Source organism: Misgurnus anguillicaudatus, chromosome 3 (genome assembly GCF_027580225.2).
Source record: "Misgurnus anguillicaudatus chromosome 3, ASM2758022v2, whole genome shotgun sequence".
Taxonomy (NCBI): Eukaryota; Metazoa; Chordata; class Actinopteri; order Cypriniformes; family Cobitidae; genus Misgurnus; species Misgurnus anguillicaudatus.
The window spans coordinates 42,016,840-42,032,891 of NC_073339.2; the positions used below are offsets into that span (position 1 = coordinate 42,016,840).

At 37.2% G+C, this 16,052-nt stretch overlaps 1 protein-coding gene across 3 annotated transcripts in view; it reads left to right on the forward strand.

Moving 5' to 3' along the window:
• The window catches only part of elfn1b (extracellular leucine-rich repeat and fibronectin type III domain containing 1b), a 166,884-nt gene that overhangs the window by 119,192 nt on the left and 31,640 nt on the right, over positions 1–16,052 (forward strand). The window contains exon 2 of one of the 3 annotated variants that reach the window (XM_055206051.2): positions 112–183. The exons of 1 other annotated variant lie outside the window; for it this stretch is intronic. The gene's annotated coding sequence lies outside the window, so the exon portion shown is untranslated. Of the gene's footprint in view, positions 1–111; positions 184–13,122; positions 13,196–16,052 lie in introns of those variants that run through there. One more of the 3 variants, XM_055206052.2, reaches the window with a different exon arrangement.

Here is a 16,052-nt window from a genome sequence, read left to right on the forward strand (position 1 = left end):
CAGACCTTTATATCGCTGCTAAGTTCAATCAGAAGAGCTCTTTAAAAAAATGTGTAACCTTAAAAATTTCTCCAATATCTCAAACTTATGTTGGTTCTTGTGTGTTTGCAGGTTCTATGAAAGGACTTCTGATTGGACACTTGAGAACCCATGAGCACCAATCAGAACGCTGCAGCCACAAAGGTAGAATGTCCATTTCCCTTTTAAGAACAAACACATGTTAGAAAAGTATGATGATAATAATAGGCATGTTAGAAACATGATGGCTAAAATGCCAAATGAGTATGCAAAAACATACAGGGTATTTTACTGCTATTTTCTTGTAACAAGCAGAAAATGAACAACCTCATCTCACTGAAAAACATGATGGTAATTTTGTCTGAATTTGATACAAAAACAAACAATTACTTGAAAAAAGGACAAATGCAACCCGAACACAAACATCTTTGGGGTGAAAGCAGATTGTACTAAACATATGAATGGACTCAAATTACCCATTTCATAAATCGTTATGTATTGCTGTGAAACTGAAAATGAAACAATTCCATAATTGTATGTTCTTCAATATGAAATAAATACAAACACACAAAAAAGAGTTTCAATAAGTTTGACACACATGAAAAATGTCACTGTCAATACTACTGAGCAACTGTGGACCAGAACGAAAGGGTCAGATTTGTAGTATTTGCTCTTTTAACCTCTAACTTTACACTTTGATTCTGTACAGAATGTTCCGGCAAAGAACGCATTTACTACAGAGTCCAGTCAGCTTGTTTAAACACTGAACAGTGATGGATGGTCTTCCACAGCTAAAATGTTCACCCTTTAGAGTTTGAAGAGCGACCCGAGGCGTAGTTGACTGAGCGGTACCAAGAATCTAAAAATTCGGTCAAATCTTTGGAATACTACAAAAAACAAAGGGTCCTATTAAAACAATTATTTAGAATCAAAAACTAAATACTAATAGTAAATGTGACCCTGGACCACAAAACCAGTCGTAAGGGTCAATTCTTTGAAAGATGTATACATATACAGTAAATAAATAAGCTTTCCATTGATGTATGGTTTGTTAGGACAATATTTGAAGAGTTTGGTTTTAAAACGAGATACATGTAACTCAGTTTTTAACATTTTTGTCAAAACATGTTTATTATCATGTTAACATGTTTTTATTGTGTTTTATGGGTTGGTTACTCAGCTGTAATTTATTAGTTATGAAGGCTTAAATCAAAACAAACCAACTGCAGTTTGATTTATATTAATTGGAAGGCACAATCCAAAAACAAAATTTTGAAAAACAAAGGTTATTTCATTTTGGAACCAAAAACCAAAATTGAACAATAAAAAAAACAAAGGTTATCTCATTTTGGAACCAAAAACCAAAATTGAACAATAAAAAAAAAAACAAAGGTGACCGTCGTCGTCGTCGTCATCTCATTTTCGAACCAAACTCTTTATTTAGAGACATGGCCAAATAATATTAATATTAAGAAAATTGCATTTCAGTTCAGGCTTATTTTAGCACTCTTTACTGCAGGGCCGGAGTGGGACTCATTTTCAGCCCTGGAGTTTCATGCCTTACACCGGCCCACTTTAGTTCACAACTGACTATTAAAATAATATCTTTAAACCCTCAGTAGTATAAGTCTGCAGTAGTGCACTGTTCTCTGCAGCCTTGCAATTCACTGTATTTTTCAAATATATAATTTCATATTCCGTGCAAATGCAGTAAACTATTATAATTTTTGCCATAATTATGCAGCCCTACCATAAGACCATAATATTACTAAAGTAAACTTATTCAAAAACTAAAGGAAACAAATGTGTTTGTATTTTCCTCTATATTTCTATTTCTAAAAAATGGTGAGTCTTGAGATTAACTGTTGGGTTGATAACGTTTGGAAACCCCTGATATACAATACACAAGCAAGATTTATCAAGTAGGCCTATGCATTGGAAACAAATGGAAATAATCTGTATCTTTTTTTTTAGTACTTAGATCATGTCTATTGCTAAATAACGTAGGCCTACATTGTGTTAAAAAAAAGAAAACATCATGGATATACTTTTGAAACTAATGAGTTTTGCATCAAATAGATTTTTGTTCCTCTTGCAATAAACGATGAATAATGACTATTCATAGAGAATTCATCTATGACTTGGATAAAAAAAATACGTTTAGAGGCCAGCCCGTTTGTATTAAGACGCGCTCAAGTTTATTTAAAATATAATAGACGCGCGGCCGGCAAGCGCACTCAAAAGACGCGCTCAAGTTTATTTAAATAGACGTGCGGCCGGCAAGCGCACTCAAAAGACGCGCTCAAGTTTATTTAAAATATAATAGACGCGCGGCCGGCAAGCGCACTCAAAAGACGCGCTCAAGTTTATTTAAATAGACGTGCGGCCGGCAAGCGCACTCAAAAGACGCGCTCAAGTTTATTTAAAATATAATAGACGCGCGGCCGGCAAGCGCACTCAAAAGACGCGCTCAAGTTTATTTAAATAGACGTGCGGCCGGCAAGCGCACTCAAAAGACGCGCTCAAGTTTATTTAAAATATAATAGACGCGCGGCCGGCAAGCGCACTCAAAAGACGCGCTCAAGTTTATTTTAAATATAGACGCGCGGCCGGCAAGCGCAATCAATATAGACGCGTCTGAAACAAAACTCGTGTTCAAGTAAGCTCTTTGAAAACCAGAAGACAGCGGCACGTCCTGCGTTTCCCATGCGTTTTAGATGTCAATGAACCCTAATGCAAGAATTCTTCCAATAAGTGGTCGGGACTCGGGACACAATCAACTTGTGCATAAAGCGGCGGGGACATCTCTCACCCGCAAATACGCGTCATCCCGGTGGCATGACAACACCGGCCCTCGTGGCCAAAAAAAAACAGACCGGCCCACCGGGAATCCTCCCGGTTCTCCCTATGGCCAATCCGGGCCTGCTTTACTGGCTTACTGCTGTAATGCTGTTGTTTCCGGAACAGGGAAATTGTAAGCTTTTACATAAAACCAAACTTGAATAGGAAATACCCAAAAAACGGGTAGTCTGTAGGCGAGTTTCTGGCCAATGATTGTGATTTTTGCTGCATCTACTCACAAAAATAAAGTTTTTATTAAGGCTGTCAAAAGATTAATCACGATTAATCGCATCTAAAATAAAAGTTTGTGTTTACATAACATATGTGTGTGTGCTGTGTGTGAATGTTATGTATATATAAAAACACACACATTCATGTAAATATTTAAGAAATATTTGCATTTAAATACTGTATATACATTTATATAAATTATATTATATATAAATATAAATATTTTATATATAAATATAACCAATTTTTCTTAAATATCTACATGATTGGGAGCGTTTTTGTGTGTAGATAATGATTGTACACAGTGCCCACACATGTGTTGTGTGGACACGGACTTTTGTTTTGGATGTGATTGATCGCGATTAATCTTTTGACAGCCCTAGTTTTTATATATTTAAAGGAATACCCCATTTTTTTTAAAATATGCTCATTTTCCAGCTCCTCTAGAGTTAAACATTTGAATTTTACCGTTTTGGAATCCATTCAGCTGATCTCCGGGTCTGGCGGTACCACTTTTAGCATAGCTTAGCATAATCCATTGAATCTGATTAGACCATTAGCATCACGCTCAAAAATAACCAGAGTTTGGACATTTTTCCTATTCAAAACTTGACTCTTCTGTAGTAACATTGTGTACTAAGATCAAAACGGTTAAAATCAAATGTTTATCTCTAGGGGAGCTTGAAAATTAGCATATTTAAAAAAAAGTGAAGTGTCCCTATAGGAAATTTCCAAAATAGCTTCATGGAACATGGTCTTTACTTAAGGGACAAGTTCGGTATTTTACACTTAAAGCCCTGTTTTCAGATTGTTTTTAATGAAATAGAACAATTTTGACTGAAATTTGGACATATGATGCTGGCCCGAGAATTTTCGGGTGTTTCTTGTATCACCTCCCACCTCTACATTGGCTGCATAGGTGCACTGGAACAATCCTTCCTAAAATGCATTAAACTTTCATTTACAAAGAGTGGTCAGGGGTGTTCACTGATATGCTCACACAAAAATTGCTGCAAAAGATGCTTTCCACCAGGTTTTATTGTAGTTTTTGTCCAACTCCATTGACTTGTATTAGATGTGCTGTGACGGTATTACTCCGCCGCCGGTAACGTTGTTTGTATTCTTGCAATTGGCAAAGGCGGATTATCACCACCAACTGGGCTGGAGTGTCTATTATTCAAGCTCTCAGCGGAAGAATATACGGGTGTGAGGCGTTTGGAAAAATAGGTCCACAAGTTTTCAACGAATGGTAAAGCACCTGTTGGAAAGCATCTTTTGCAGCGATTTTTGTGTGACTATATCAGTGAACACCCCTGACCACTCGATGAGTTTCACGTCTTTGTAAACGAAAGTTTAATGCATTTTAGGAAGGATTGTTCCAGTGCACATACGCAGCCACAGTAGAGGTGGAGGGTGATACAACATGGCCAGCATCATATGTCCAAATTTCAGTCAAAACTGTTCTATTTCATCATAAACAATCTGAAAACAGGGCTTTAAGTGTAAAAAACTGAACTTGTCCTTTAATGTCCTAATGATTTTTGGCATAAAAGAAAAATATATTATTTTGACCCATAAAATGAATTTTTGGCTATTGCTACAAATATACTCATCCGACTTATGACAGAAATATTGCTTTTACTGCCTTTATCTGGGTAATAAATGGATTCAGTCCGAAAACTAAATCTTGCTTATTTCTCCTCAGTCACTCTTAAATTAGAAAAAGGAATTTGCAAGAAAATGACAGTGTTTCAAAGCAAATGTTATTTAAAATCTTTAGTTGTAATTCAGACATTGATTGGACAATTGGTGCCTTTCCATCTTTCCTCATGCTTATGAGAAAATGTTCATACTTTAACAAACCACAGTTAAAAACAACACATCATTTTCAAAGGAATAGTTCATCTGAAGAAAAGAAGTTATGTACACTGGCATTAAAGCGAGTAGATTATGCGCTAATTTTCATTATTCTGTGAAATATTCCTGCGGCTCAGCTGACACACACAGAGAATGTCAATTCAGACAAAACTATATCAAACATAGATCAAAAAAGTCTCTTAACATTGATGGAGCGAGATAACCAATCGTAATTGCAATTCAATCAAGAATCAGGACAGCCAATCACAATAGTCCCTCCAGGTTTGTGTAATTGTTGCACCACTCGTACCCGACCTTGCGGGCTTGCTCTTTGCTGGTCCCGGATAAATAAAGTTAGATTGAGATTCATGGGCTTTCTGCCACACTCTCGGCCTCTGACTAATGTACATCTTTATCTGTTTCTCTCTTCTGTTCGCCTCCAACCAGCCTCATTCCCCTTCTCCAAAGCTCAGAGTTGATTTGGTTTTATTTTTTCTGACACTGCAGCCCATTCATTTCGTGGTTGGGAAAGACAAATGGACAGAAACAGAAACCAAGCAAGAAAGCTCATTTCTTTTCATCTTTTTTTCTTCGTCTCTCAAATAAACAGACACGAAACCTCATGCATATGCATGGAAAATGAGCAATGGGGTCCGAAAATCTAAGACGGAGATTCAAAATCGAAAATTGGCAACAAAGAAAGGATTTTTTGTTGCATAAAACATTGTCAGGCTAACCCTGAAAAACATGAATCATCAGGCTTAGCACGAATTGTCGAGTCCACGTCAAGTTCAATTGTTTCACTGATAACGAAATCTGTAATGTAAATGAGTAAAACGCAAAACCCAAAATCCATTTTCGCAAGTGGTCTCCAACTTTCGCACCTCCAGCAAATGGTGTTTTTCAGGAAATTAGACGACTAAGAGATAGAGATTTACTCACTCAGCCAGCAAAATCAATATATAGGAGGTATATAGAAACTTTGAACCCTGACCATTTTTATTATTAAAATGGGATTATAGGTGTTTGGGTGGTATAGAAAAAAAAGATGCAATAAAACACAATTGTGCGTCTGTCAGTCTTAAGGTTAAGCCACAGCTCTGTGTTTTCTCACCTCTGAATGCCGCTAATAGGATTTAGAGGTTTGGAATTCATTCATTTACAAAAGCTTCGACTCCCCCAAGACAACATAATCCTTCCTTAGAAGAGCTAATAGAAACCTAGCAATGTACTGTATGCCTGTCACTTCTCTTTATTGAACACTTTAACACTGACGTCACCAGGGAGAATTGCCAGCATCTTTGGATATAAAGTAAAAGGTATTGCATGCTGACTGCGTATTACTTGGAGTTTCTTAAAGTGCACCTATTTCATTGCTAATAAAAACGTTACTTTGTGTATTTTGTATAATATAATGTGTTTGTGTGGGTTATCGTTAAAAAAACCACATAGCATACATTTTTGTAGCTCCTTATATCCCTGCGTTCCTCAAACGCTCTGATTTTTTACAAAGCTCATCAATCTGAAAAGCTCTGGCTCCCTGATTGGCCTGAATACCTCTGACGTCAGCCGGAAATGTGACGCTCCTTACCATGTTTGAAAGATTCGCGCACAATGCAATGCTAACAGGAGTTAACTTACAGGCTGTGAGTCCAAGCAGGAGGAATTATGATAATGTCGGCCTTGTCTACGTCAACAGGCCCAGGAACTAAATTGTTGCCTACAATCTGTGTGTTTGTTTTTAGTCCAGAAAAGAAACGATAGCTCGCGTCAACGTTTACTTTGGGGTTTGTACCTTTTGCATATCGTTAAAATGTACTAATACACACCTACACACCAAAGGAAATGTAAAATCGTGAATCAGAAAATAGGTGCTCTTTAAATTGATGGACACCCATATCACTCTGTACATTCCACCGTAAGGGGGAACAGTAGGTGATAGATGATGTAAGGTCTGCTTTGGCTTTGTCCCAACGTAAACCTCAACAGATCCAAGAGAAAAACACATCCGTCAAATCTAATGCTTTTATGAGTGCCAGCCAGAGTTTAAAGGGACCAAATGATCTGATCTAACTCTGTCATCGCTTACTTAGTCCTCATGTATTTTTATAAACCAATATGCTGCTGTGATATTCATATAAAGAACATTCACATTGCTCTGTCTATAAATTAAAAACATCTGATGAGCTATACGGGAAATTTTAGCAGTATGTGTGTTCCTTGGGAATTGAACCCGGGACCTTTGCAATGCTAACACAGAGCTTTACTGAGTAAGCTAAAGGTATTAAGGCAGCTCAAACATGCATTTTAGTCTGGTACTAGGATAAGCCCTGTTTGGGAAACTCCTTAATACTGCAGTAAGCAGGGACTAAGTGGGGAATGCATACACCATATAAATTTATAGCCAGGAGCAGCTACTGGTACCAATATGTATCACTAGGTACATATATGTAAACACTTGGTACCAATATGCACTTCTTTAGGCGCAAAGCTGTACTTTTTGAAAGGGTACAGCCCCAGTGACAGCTGGGTGAAGGAAGCTAACTTCAGCCATCAGACCGTCCATCAGTCATGGTGTGATTGCATGTCTACGGTTCAGGTATAACTACCTCCTTAGCAAATTAAAATAAAAAAACTCCCAGGATCAACATGGGGTTTGGAGCCTTGCTCAAGGGTACAGTGGTTACAGCTCAGGGCCCAAAACTGCGATAGCGTTTCAAATAACAGAAAAAGTGGTTTGTGGACAAATACAAAATGGATTTGCCAAAGTTTGCACAAGTATACAGGTAACATCGAAATATGTAAAAGATGCTCGGAGTTTACTTTAAAGTGCACCTATTTCATTGCTAAAAAACAACGTTGTTTTGTGTATTTGGTATAATACAACATGTTCGTGTGGTTAAAAAACATAAAAAAACGTTTTTCACATACCGTACATTTTTGTTGGCCTGAATACTTCTGACATCAGCCAGAAATGTGACGCTCCTTACCATGTTTGAAAGATTCGCTCACAATGCAATGCTAACAGGAGTTAACTTACAGGCTGAAGCAGGAGGAATTATGATAATGTCGGTCTTTACTTCATCACCAATCCCATGAAAGAAAACTGTTGCCTACAATGCGTGTGTTTGTTGTAGTCCAAGAAAATAGATTTACGTTGGAGACGATAACTCGCGTCATCGTTTACTTTGGGGTTTGTACCTTTTGCATATAGTTAACATGTACTAATACACACCAAAGGAAATGTAAAAACATGAAATGAATAATAGGTGCTCTTTAAAGACGCACTGAGAGATTTTAATGACATCTAGCAGCGATGTAAAATGGCTCAGTCCAAAGGTCACCTGTCCTTTTCGAAACGCATAGTAAAACTATGGTAGCCGTCACAGGACAAACATATTATCGTTTAAAACAACATAGTGACAAAACGCCCTCTATAGGCGGTTTCAGCAGTAACAACATAAACGTGGCTTTCGTGGTCAATATGTAATTTCCGGTAAACTCGCTAAGAATAAATAACAACAAAGTCCTTTTAAAGTAGTTTATTTATATAAGAAGCAAAATAAACACGTAGATTACCTATGAAACCAAAACATTTCTTATTTTCGATGAGGTATTTGTTTAAAGAAACAACATGTAGGATTGTGGCCAAAACTGGTATTGCAATCACAAAACTTGTGGCTAAAGCTGGTACTGCAATCACACAACTGGTGGCCAATACACAAAATGACAACATAAACATCAGTTGAGGGCTGCAACTCCACTTTTTAAATGACAATTTCAAAGTATTTGAAATGAAAATGATTTCTTAATGTCTAGTGACATATCAGGGCCATTTTATGATTAATTGATATACATTTCGTACATACTGTTCCTTTAAGAGTTCAGTTTCAGCAACTAGTCAGACCATTAAACAAACAGAAACTGGAAGTAAAGTTCAGACCAGATGCTTAATCGCGTCACCGCACGTGCGTCCGATGAAACGGTCTATAGAACAGTTTGTCCGTGATGTCAACCGTAGGTTTTTGAAGAGCGTTTTTGAAGCCAAAAGTGGGTGTTGCCAGTCTTCACCATCTTGGTCACCATGTGTTAATCCCGGATTACCAAAAATGGACAAATAGGCATAACGTGGGTAAAAAAACTCGTCCTCTCGTCTGCTGGATCTTGGCGATGTGGATCAGGCTTTATGCGTGTGGTTAAAGTTCTGGCCTCCTGAGGCTACAATCTCAAAATTTGTATTGTTGAATTGACTCGTGCTAGTTCTTGACTTGTCTTTCACCCTGTAACAGAACGGACATTGTGTGCGCTCCTCAGCTTGTATCTTTCACTTTATCGCTTGACTTTTATGTACAGCCACCCCATTCGGTATCGGGCAGATAAACAGCATACAAGTATGTATAACCTTGTGATATGTAAGCAGTTCAGTCTTCCTTTGGAGAAGATTTGTGTGAGACTGAGTCTGAGACCTGAAGGCAGGGTCAAAGTCAAGGGGCTCCGTGTGGGAGAAGAAACAAATATTAAACTGAGGTTATTTCTTGCTTCAGTAATTCTCCTAACAGATCACGCTGTGCTGGGTTGCAGTCTTGAGCATTGACCAACCGACTGTATCTCTTCTGAACTATTTAGCTTATTTCGTTTCTGCTGGCTGAAATTATGTCATCATGGCGTTAAAAGGCTTTTACTCTTACCAGCACATCTCACAGCAGTTTGGCCGTGACTACAGCTCAGATGAAAGCAATAGCATGGGCAGTATTACTTGTAGGCCACCGTAATACAGATGTTAGGTCTCCGCCCAGACTGGAATAATGCAACAATAAATGTTAAAGTCTGTGTAAAGTCCGATATTAAATGTGTTCACAGTTTGTCACACCACAAAAAATGTCTTATTAACTACCCACAAATTTGAATGATTTAAAAATTGGCAAGTAAATAAAATAAGTTATCATAATCTTGAAAAAACAGGCAGGATTCTCTGTTCTCAAACGCTGGGGGTGTCTTCGCAGTCAGCGCTGAAATTACACCCACTCGCAGGAAAGCTGCATTCTTTTTTAACTTTCCAAATATTGCTACAACCAGAATGGGTGCTCGCGATTGTTTAAGGGGTGGGGCTCGAAGTTTCATTTCTGAATGAAAACCTACTTTACAATATCCAATGAATAGCACAAGTCATGCCTGCTATGTTTTGTGTGATATTCTGTTTCACTTCCAGTTCACAGGGACTTTAAGTTCACAAAAATTTTAAAAGGTACCGTAGAATGTAAAACTGTATTTACCAAGGCATAGATGAATAATAAACGTTCTGTACATGGTAATCACATACCGTGGGCCCCATACACAATTGTTTCCTCCTTCTTATGTAAACCTCGTGCATGCAAAAAAGACTGCTGGAAAATCCCAATCTCAACATAACACCGTCTGTGACGTTACAGTCGAGATGTACGCCCCAACATTAAATTACACATTACATTAATTACACATTACATTAAGTACAATGTTGTTACAATGCTAAAAACAAAAAGACTGCTGAGCTAACGCTATATGCTAGTTAATGCTATATGCTAACGTTTAGGCTGAAGTTCTATTATTGAAGTTACAGTTACGCTTTGCAGGTCCATACTAAGAAACTAGGGCCGGGACTCGATTAAAAAAATTAATCTAATTAGAGGCTTTGTAATTAATTAACTCTTTCACCGCCAGCGTTTTAAAAAAAGTTGCCAGCCAGCGTTTTTCATGATTTTCACAAAATTTTAATGCCTTCCAGAAAATGATCTTCTTCCAATATATAAACATACAATATACCAAATGAAAGAACAGACCCTCTGCTTTCAAAAAAAAAAAAAACGTTTCATCCTACCTTGAGTAGTTCTTTTGTAATCACATTTTGAATATGGGTAGGTTTCTGCAAAAACACCACATTTTGAGCAAAAAGCAGAGATAATTCCATTTTTGTGACGGACTTTTCATAGAGATCCCATTCAGAGCGATCTTTAAAACAGACACGGACATGCAGCATGCTTGCCATAGGGCAATACTTCCGGTTTTAAAAAGTTGCGGAAGGGTAATAGCGGTATTGCGGAAGGACGGAAATACTTGTCATTGGCGGGGAAGCGTTTTCTCTTGATTGACGAGATATCTCGTCAATGGCGGGGAAAGAGTTAATCGAAATTAATCACATTTTAATCACATTATAAATATTTGACCTGAGAACATTGAGAAGTTATTTTTTCACATGGATTTTTAGTATACCATGAATAATGACTGAATACATAAGCTTAAGCAACAAAATATTGTTTATTTTTGTTCAAAGTCGTTGTACTCGGAGTCGGGCTAATGTCCACGCTAGCTGCTATATGTTTTGCATTGAGATGATACTTGAGGCTCGATGTGCTGCGGTGATATGTGAATTCCTTGTTGCATAGCTTACACACAACCATGCTCTTATCGACGTTTCCATCCGTTCGTTTTTTATAAAAAAAAAATTCCCATCCACGGGGCCAACCAAAGCGATCTCATCAGCTTCTTCGTTCATGTTCACTGTGGTTTGTCGTTGTCTGAAGTCATGAACGCTAGTTGGTGCTCCGGTATAATCGGTCTGCCGAAATCGCCGAAACCAATGAGAAATGTTCCGCGGTGCAAAAATAAGTGCGATTAAAATGCGTTAAAAATTTTTAAGTTCCGGCCCTATAAAAAAACACAAACTTACCACTCAGAAACGTCCATTAACAATCTCCAAACACTTGATTATTCCTCAAATTCTGTATTTTCATCTGATACAGGCTCAAACATCATAAAATCTGTTTACACACAAACAGAGCTACTGCAAGGAGCTGCTCTGTGAAACAGCCAATCAGAGCAAAGCACAACATAATTATTCATGACCCTTTCAAATAAGGTAATAATAGACCATTTAATTTTAAAGGTAAATCCTAGGGTTGTAAATGGACACGTAAAACCATCTCTAGATAATTTTTGCACTTATTTTAGACATCAGAGAACAATTTCACATATTCTCCAATGCATTCTTTGGCACCTTTGAGACAGAAATGTAATGCTTTAGCTAAAAAGTGCATTAATATTAAGAGAGTAAGCAATATGCATCACTTTAGTTTAATCAATTATGAATTAACTAATATACAGTTATACATATTTAGCAAATAATTGCTTAAATGTCACCTTCAGTTGTCTCCTAAAACTTTTAAGACAAACTTTAAGGGCACTAAAAAGAGAGTAAGAGAAAAATGGGGAGTTTGTGAATGTGATTTTACCGAACACTCATCCATCCTCTTTCCCTCTGCACAACCTTTCATCTTGAGTTACTCTCTCATCCCTTATCTGGCTGGTGATGCTGAACAGCTTAATGGAGACCATGATGATCAGGTGTCAAAAGTCCTGCAGACCCTCGAGGAAGAGATGTGTGAAGGCACCATCTGTGTCTTGAGCTGCTGTTCAGCAAACTAAAAGAGTTTCTCAAACTATTTGGGTTTGCAAGTTTTAAGGCACCGTTTATGATCTATGACCACGGTTTACTTTTATTTTATGCCGTATCTCCTGTTGCTTTAAAGATAAATAAATTTGCATTAAATGTAGCTAGTTATGAGAGATCAGTTTACAGTGTTGGTAATTTGGGATTCTGGTTTGAGTCATTCTCATCATTTAATTCCAAAAGCAAATAGTATCTATATTTATATTACATAACTAGTTTGAATTATTAAAAAATGAAATGTGCCCATTCTATGCACTTTCCTAATAATGTACGGTTTTAAATAAACAATTATCAATTGTAATCAACTTTCTAACATTTGGACCCAAATTATCTTTATAATCTTTAAAAACAGCAGCGGCAGCTTATTTTCTTAGCAATATACTCTATTTACAGTACACCAAGTACAAATATGTGTATTGTATTTACACTAAGTGAAAACATATTTTCTTAGCGATAGATGCTTAAGGGAACATAGGAATGTATTTTATTTACACTAAGTGACATTATAGGTGTGTCTCATTTCAAAGGCTGTATCGTCCGTAGGCTGCATTCGAAGGATGCATACGTCATCAAGACTTACTCAAGAAATGCAAGTAGGACAATTTAAATGCGACCTTCTTTCACAGGAACTCAGAGAATGCATGAGATGTATTCTTCGCTGCTGCAAATAACCCACAATTCTTTGCATCGCGCAAACAACTTCATTTCTTTAAACTATAGTGACACTGGCAGCTGTTAACACGAGTGAAGATGTGGTGTTAAAATGTAAGTAGTTTCAAGTTTTTAAGTAGTTTTACCTTAGTAGATAAGGTAAATTCAAATTACTTTACACACATGCACCTTTATTATATCAAGTAACTATTAAAACTGTTTAAAAAAATATTAATAAAGCAATGCAGTTTTCTATGAAAACCAATTTAAATGATTTAAATGACAGTGGGATGGACTGCAATAATAAAATAACAGAGTATATAATCAATGTATATAATTATATTACAGTATGTATAGTTATAGAAATGTAGTTATACAATTATTGCCTCATTACCTTACAATTTACCAAATCTCTCGAACAGATATTTATTATATGTATGCTGCGAACATTGCTCAAATTAAAATGTGTAAAAACATTTTACTATACAAACTTTGAAATAAGTTTTTTTTATTTAACTGGTGTGAGAGCGCAACAATGCTGTAAACGTGTTGGGATAGCAATGTGATACTTCCTGTTTCCTTTTCCGTCTATAGGCGTTTTATTTCCACATTTTTTTTATTTTTATTGAAAATAAATGCATTTTCGAAGTAATATGTAATAGAAAAGAGGAAAAGTGAGAAGTCTGCAAAAGGCGCATTCGAACAAGGGACATTGCGTCAAAAGCCAGTTCCCACCGGCACAGGTCAGACACTGATGGGCGGAGCTAGTGTCAATAGCTTTTGCAAATACCCCGGGCAGTGCACTCTTAGTGTAAATAGACTGTTAAAAAATGTTGCGATAGAAGAAACATTTTGGGATGTGTAATTTCACTACCTTGGTATCCAAAAACAGTTCTTCAATGGCAACCTTTTCTAGCACCTTTATTTTTGGAGTGTATTCAGATAGTGTAGTGAAGCTAAATTAAATTATGTTAAATTAGGTTGTTTTGTTGATGTTTATTTAATATTCATTGCTAGAAAATTTAAAAATCACACATAACCGGTGTAATAAACTATATTTAGAGAGTAAACCTTATATAAAATCTATACCGTAGAACATAAACCAGCATGTTTAGTTTTAAGTTTTCTGAAGGTAACTTACCTCCATTTACTGATTATGTGTTAAGAAAAACCTTTCAGGCCCATATTTTATTTTTTTCGCAAAACGTGCTACATAGAAAGCTTAAGAAATATGATTGAGTAAACATATATGTTTGATCTTGTTTTTCGTATTTAATCCATGTTTGGTCCTTGTTCCTAATAGCCAGACTTCACCGTGTTCACAGAGAGATCTCACAGCACACAATATTGATTAATGGGATTGGATAGGAAGGTGAACATAATAGACCAAGGTTTCTCTATAGATGTTTCTGCGTTAAACAAAGCATGCAAACATTTGTCGTTGAAAGACATTAAATAAGAACTTCTTCCATCTGAATAAAATACGAACGCAGCTGCATTGCAAGCATGGATGTCAGGGCATTCAGTACGTGATTGGCAAGGTGTTAGACACATCTACTTTGAAATCCTGTCCTACTTTATCTGTGAGGAGAAGAAACAAGAATTTAGCTGTAATGAGATGACCCACATTGAATCTGCATTCTCAGAACTCACAGAGCCGTAATCTTCACTCCACTTTACGTTTTCGTGTATAAATTGATTCCGCACAATTTCACAGATCTCCCCCGAAAATCAGCGCACAAAAATGGAAACAAAAAACCTCAGCGGATTTCAGTTTCGTCACGGCCTGGCGACGAGGTAACAAATAAACAGCAAATGCGCTAACAAAAACAGACAGCTTGTAAAAACGGTTGAAGTTTACACAAAAGCCAAATTACAGCAAGCTCTCTTATACATCGGTAAATATGCACACGGTGTGTGCACATAATCCTTCTTCTCTATTCTTACATAAGTCTGCTCTGTACTGTTCCTTTTATATTAAAGCATTCCTTATTGGTAAGAGGTAAACTTTTTTCTAGGACCCACTTTATACCACAAGGCTGATGAATGCCTTATTCTGATTGGTTGAGAGATGTTTCACGGGTATGCATCGTTTTTTGATAAACCCACACCTAACCTGTCAAATGCCTTAAATAGGGTTCCCAAACCTTAGTTAACATCAAATTCAAGGACCTTTCAAGGACTTTCCAGGTCCAATACCCTCAAATTCAAGGACTAAATTTGGGACACATTTCAAGTAAGAGCAAGGTTACGTGTTACCTTTTAAGATACAACGTTACAGTTCCCTTTCAGGGGAACTCGCGCTGCATCACTGCGGTGACACTTTGGGGACGCCTCCAGGGGTAAGTGCGTCTGAATGTGTATATCAAATTCAACCAATGGTGAGGCTTACGACAAAGACAGGGTGACCCGGGAGCCAGGAAGTATATCTCTATCTGAAATACTGCCAAAGACGGCGTTACAGGGACGCAGGAAGTATGGCAAGGGAGATGCAGCGCCTCGTTCCTCTCTCAGGAAACAACAGTTACATATGTAACCCGAGAGGTTTTTATGCGTCAAACACAACTGTGCAAAAAAGCATTTTGTGCTTAAAAAGTCTAGAATTTTTATGATATTATCGTACACTACACAGGGAATAATATGGATTTTTTCCCCAGAAAACTTCTTTCATAAAACAGATTCAAGCACTTTCAATGACCTGTATCTAAGTATGTATATTTTCAAAAACTTCCCAGGGCCTTGAATTTTTTTCCCCAGATTCACAAACTTTCAAGGACCTGTGGGAACCCTGTTAACATAACCATCAGAGCAATGTCTGTGGTAACCGTTGTATAACCAACCTGATCTCACGAATTTCCGTGGCATAGTCACGGAATTTTGTGCTCATTTTTCCGTGGCATTCTCACGGATCTCCGCATTTTTCCGTGGCCCTGCTACGGATTGTCTTTTTCCGTGGCATTCTCACGGATTG